The sequence below is a fragment of the Planococcus citri genome, chromosome 1 (genome assembly GCF_950023065.1).
Source record: "Planococcus citri chromosome 1, ihPlaCitr1.1, whole genome shotgun sequence".
Classification (NCBI taxonomy): domain Eukaryota; kingdom Metazoa; phylum Arthropoda; class Insecta; order Hemiptera; family Pseudococcidae; genus Planococcus; species Planococcus citri.
In genome coordinates, this window is record NC_088677.1 from 88,532,024 (window position 1) to 88,538,023 (window position 6,000).

The window sequence follows — 6,000 nt, forward strand, 5'->3', positions numbered from 1 at the left end:
AGTTCATTTATTTTGTCAGCTCCGACATTTTTAAAATTTGGAACAATACTTTTTTTTGAAATTCAAATTCTGGAATAGAACAGAAAATCGCCCTGACAAGGGAACTACCTGAACCGGCAGAAACGAAAATGAACGAATCAAAGCTAGATTGAAAGGGGACCACCTCAGGACCCCAAATCCAAAATTTCAAGTGCTAAAGTTGATTTCTCGATTTTTGGTGAATTTTTGAAAATTGAAAAATCTGAAAAATTATCAATTGATACCAAAAATAGAAAATATTGATGAAAAATGGAATTTTCTCGGGAAGTGGCTCAGATGGTGTCCCTAACTCACTTACGACCATCGAAATTCGTAAAACCTCAATTCCAGTCATTCTGGAGCCTCCAGCGATTTTTTATCATTTCTCCAGAAACTTGAAATTGCTGTGGAACGGCTAAAAAACAACTTTAGCACAAATAACTTTATTTGGGGCCTATATGTGGGTTGCCTTTAACCATTTTTTACGGTTGTCGCGAAAATCGGCGTCTGCCGGTTCAGATGTGTATTTTTGACTACTGGAAAAAATGACAAAATTTGAAAATGTTAGATATTCCATCTTTTACGATGCTACCTATCCGAAATCGAGCTCTGACCTATTTTCGACGTCCCAAATAGGTGGAACTTCCATTTCGACCATTCTGGAGCCTCCAGAGATTTTTTATCATTTCTCCAGAAACTTGAAATTGCTGTGGAACGGCTAAAAATCAACTTTAGCACAAATAACTTCATTTGGGGCCTATGTGGGTTGTCTTTAACCGTTTTTTGCGGTTGTCGCTAAAATCGGCGTCTGCCGGTTCAGATGTGTTTTTTTGGCCACTGGAAAAAAATGACAAAATTTGAAAATGTTAATGGATGCTCCAGAATGGTTGAAATGGAGGTTTCACCTATTCGGAACGTCGAAAATAGGTCAGAGCTCGATTTCGGATTGGTAGCATCGCAAAAGATGGAATATTTGAGGGGGAAAATTTGCAAATTTTGGATGAATTGTGCATCTTTTTACAACTTCAGTGATCAACTGTTGAATTCGCAAAAAATGTTGAATTTCAAAAGTTGGAAGCTGAAATAGTGAAAAACATGCACAATTCATTCAAAATCGTGAATTTTCTCATCATTTTCTGACATTTTGTGTCCTAATAGTAGAAGAGAATTCAATTTTCAAAAGGGCATCGTAACAAACTGATTTTGATTGCTTTCTCAGCTAATTTCCAAGTGTTGAAGTAATAAAATATGTACATGATTTTTTTGTAAATCACAAATTGTAAATTTTCTGATAAGTACTTTCGCCCTCGTTTTGCTCGCACAAAATCGAAATGTTCTACTTATTCTCTTTTTGAATTTGATTTTCAAAGGCCAAAACGTCAAAAAGAAACCACGAAAAATGGCACGAAAAAATTACGAATTTTGAATTTCATAATCTATCAACTTGGCAATAGAGCTTCAAAGTTTCTGTTAAATATAAAAGCATCGTCGTTTCTGAACATTGAAAATTATTCAACATTTCTGTTTCCAACTCACCCTTTCAAATTTTGTTTGAACCGCACTTGGCTAATTAGCTTGAAAAGTATTAAAGGGGAGGGGGGTAAAAATTACAAAAATTCTAGTCCCTCCCATCCCCTCACGACACATCACTTCACCACGCCTCTGCCTACGAAGATGGTCAATTCTTTGCAAAGTAAATTGCAGAACTACCAGAGATTCGTCTGACCTTTCCAGTTACCCAAAAGGCAAAATTTCCTGACTTTTTCAATTTTGTAGATTTTTCACAGATTGGACAGTTGGACACTCTGTATACATAGGTGCATTTACAGGTATAAATCAAGTTAATGAAGATATCGTACTTACCATTTAAAACTTGTCGATAAATCTTTAAACGAACTAGACAGGAACAGGAGCAGCAGCAACAGCAGCAGTAGGCAACAGGAACACATTAGAAAATCAGTTCCGAAACTTGGTAAAATGATTTACTAATTCTTGAACAATTATCACCGAAAATGTTGACTCGAATTTTCCAAAGCGTTTTCGGAATGAATAAATGAACAATTTAATCTCATTTCGAACGATTTTAGAACCGGACGCGGAAAACTACTAACAAAGCATTTACGCGCAGACGTCGAAGAAGGTGAATAACAATAACACAATCGGATTCGTAAAAATCAAAACTCGAATAATAAAGTTACCGAATAACGAACCATTAGGTATCATTTTCTTCGAATTATCTACGAACATACATAACCTTCTGTCAAGAATTTACGCGACACCGAATTCGAGAACAATGGCGACGGCAAAAACACAATTCACGAAGCTCAAACACATCACCTACGAAGTGAAAAATAATACGAAATACTCGAACAATTTCGAATCGAAATACGAAATGGCGATTCAATTAATGATTAATTACATTTCACCGACCATCGTAAGAAATTAAAGCACGAATTTCACACGAAGACGGACGCAAACAACCAACGCGAATCGAAACCGGACACTAACTGAAGTCCAAAGAAAAAAAAACAGAAAAGGTCGGAAAAAAGTGGAAGTGGCAAAATTTTGATCTGTGAAATAATCAGTGTTGCAATTTCAAAGTGCAAAAAAATGATCGGTTTTTTTGATAAAGAATTTTTGATAATTACTTTTTTTTTCATTAATTAACTTGTAATCAAGATGAAAAATTGAAAATGCAGTTTAAAGGTACGTAGTCGATAATTGGTTCATTAATTTATGCAAACAATGCGAAAAATTGTTCTAAAACGTTTTTGAAATTTGAATCAATGACCTTTGACCCTGAAAAACGAGGAATTTAATTTACCGGTAAGTACCCCCACTGGTTTTTGTTTTTGTTTTTTTTTTTCATTGTGATAACTGATAAGATAAGAATTTTTTTGAATTTTTTTTTTTTTTTTGAAAAAATCACTGAAAAATATTAAATTAAAGGAGAATTAAATGAAAAATTATCAATTCTAAAAGAAAAGGATGCCCTAGAATTGCCATTATTTAAATTTCAGATTTCACGATTACTTCCTCAGTCAGAGTTGAATAATCCGAGCATTATTCACTTATTTGATCTATTATTCTAATCATTGCTTCGATTTTACGACGAAGCATCAGCGAATTCGCCCTAGATTTTTCGTTTATCGCAATAGCCTAAGTAAGAACTAGAGAAGTTACCTAGATCTAGAATCGCCGAAATCGAAATTGATTGAATCCAATATTACTTGTTTGAAATTTAGAATCAAGTATCCATGATGACAGATGATTACATTACAGTGGACTGTTTCCATCACAAGTTATGATGAACTCTGAACGACTATGAAAGAATGGGGTTAATTACACCGTAGAACGCTAAATTCAGAACCTCAATACGCACATTCCTTCATTTGAAACCTATTTACGGTTCTTTGTTTCCGAGAGAAGAAAGAAAATTTCATTTTCAAGTTGTCTCAAACACGTAGGTATATATCCAGTCGTAGAGTTAGCGGTAATAAAACTTTTTCGATTTCAGTCGATTGTTTTCATTTAGGCTACGAGAAGCTGAAACTTTTCGAGTATAATATAAGTCCATGCATGTAATGTACAAATGAGAATAACTCTTTCGTAGTATAGTAAATCATTAATCATTGTTTCGGTGTTTCTTTGCAGATACCTGAACAGCCAAACCTAATTCCATCATCGATGCAACGAACGTTCAAAATAGGCACACATGATGACAAAAGCTATTGTTAACCTACTTATAGAATGTTGAAGCCCATTACTACGAGTCTTTTTATCGAATCTTTATACGTAAGTAAAGTACAACTTACTCAAGTTCGAACACTAGATACAGATGTATAACGATAACCGATGAGTAGGTTACCTATTAATTCTTGCAGGTATAAACCGAATTAAACAGATGGTAAACTAGCGAAGATGGATATAATTTTGAGAAAATGTAAGTACGCATCTCTAACATGGCGTTCAGGTATCTCTAAATCTAGCAGTTAACATCGGAATTTTGCGTATTTTACGACAGCTGCGTAAATTTTAACGGCAAAAGAGTATTACACGGAAATGATTTTAACCGAGTTGTCGGGATTCATGAAGTGTGTATTATGGAATAAGCCTGTTTCGGCAAGCGACGCGAAAGCGGCACGAATATTTAATTTATATCGTTTTTCGAAGCAGCTGGATTCTAATGAAGCAAATTTTAATGGAACAATCTGCTCGTTCTCTAACACCGTGTTACAGATGAAAATAATTCACCGATAATTGAAGTTTAAATGTAGGCACACGTCAACGATAGTTTGATTAATTTTAACAAATTTATCCTGCAAATTTCATAACATCTGTACTAGTATAATATCGTGACGAATGTTAAATTTTACATTATATTGTACGCGTTTTAATTTACAAACTTTACCAAGTTGTTTTTTTCTTTCAAGTTTGCAGCAAGTTATAGGTACAACGTTGGCGACGCGATGGAAGAAAACCGAGATTGAAGTTTTTTCAACAACTGTCAATATTTGTATTCGATGTTAGAACGACGAATGTTCCTTGTGGACTGCAAATATGCTACGGAATTGCGAGAAGAAAAAAAATGAACAAACTGAATCAAACACGTGGGACTGAGAAATATCTAAAACCTAAGTTGACCGAAGGAAAAAAAACCATCGGTTTTTCTCCCAAATGAAAATTCATCCATTCGCTTATCAACTTATTTTTTCTAATTTTTATAAAACATCGAGAATCGCGAGATCGCAACTAAGTAACTCTTTAATCTTCGCACATGCGGCGAGCGAGGAAAACATTTCTAAAAAATGAAAATTACACAGTCGTGAAAGCGCTTGAATGTTGAATGATAAGTATAAAATATACAACAAGATATAACTCTTTGGAGTCTTGGGTAAGTTAAGTACCATATGAAATGAAACTTTGAACGCTGACTTGGCGTAAGATTATACTAACGTTGATTAATTTTACTTTGAAAGTAGGTAACGATAGAACGATATGCAGAATTAGTTTGCTTTTGGCTATTCAACTTTTTGTAATTTGCATCAACCAAATTCATATGGAAAAAAGCTATAGCGTAGCTTGACGTTTCCAATAATCTGTATATACCGTAGGGTAGGTACAGACATGATAGAGATATAGTTGAATATTTTCAAAGGTACCTATTAAAGAAGTAAGTAAATTAATTTTTTCGCAACCTTAGTAAGTTCTTTACTTACTAACTATAATATATCAATTTTTTGATAATTAAATCATGTATGTAGGTATAGTTGGTAACTTTTTTTTTTTTCAGTAGAATTCTTCGAAATACTTTCTTGGATAATTTCGAACGTTTTTGTATGAAATACGAAAGTTTTTCAAAAAGATTCCGAGGATAATATCATTTGAAGATACCTACATCGAATTAAATGTATTCAAATTTAGATACCAACCGCAGAAAGATATCGAGTTTTTTTTTGAAATTTAATTTATGTGAGTATCTAGTTGCGTAGCCAAGCAGATTTTACTTTCTATGTAGGCTTAGGTTTATTGTAGATGATAAGTTATAGTATAATACTTACTTCACAGTGAATTCGAGATGAATAGATTGGAAATTTAATCCAGCCTACGATTTGACTAAGTATTTAACTAAAAATTGATATCTTCGGTTGTTCGAAGCTCCTCTAGTAGGTAACATTCCTATCTGAAATCTATACTGATACCTGTTGTACGGTCTGTATATAAGTCAAATCAAATCAAATCAACTTTATTTTTTGCAATAGGCAGCACATGCTGCATTTACAAAGTCAACTTATTTGCTAACAGTACAGGAAATAATAAAGATACCTACATAAAAAAAGAGAAAAAAAATGAGATAGAGGCACCGGAAAATAAGCACACATACTACTTATCTAATATAGGTAGGTATCTTAAAAATAATTGTGCACTCAGTTACGCAGTGCTGTGACTGCTGTGAGAATGCGGAAGTGCTCGTTCCCGTTC

General features: G+C 33.8%; 1 protein-coding gene across 1 annotated transcript in view; it reads right to left on the bottom strand.

Moving 5' to 3' along the window:
* rsh (radish) overlaps window positions 1–2,507 on the bottom strand; it is a 780,520-nt gene extending 778,013 nt beyond the window's left edge. The window contains exon 1 of the mRNA XM_065356244.1: window positions 1,882–2,507. The gene's annotated coding sequence lies outside the window, so the exon portion shown is untranslated. The remainder of the gene's footprint in view (window positions 1–1,881) is intronic.
* Window positions 2,508–6,000: the final 3,493 nt, after the last annotated feature.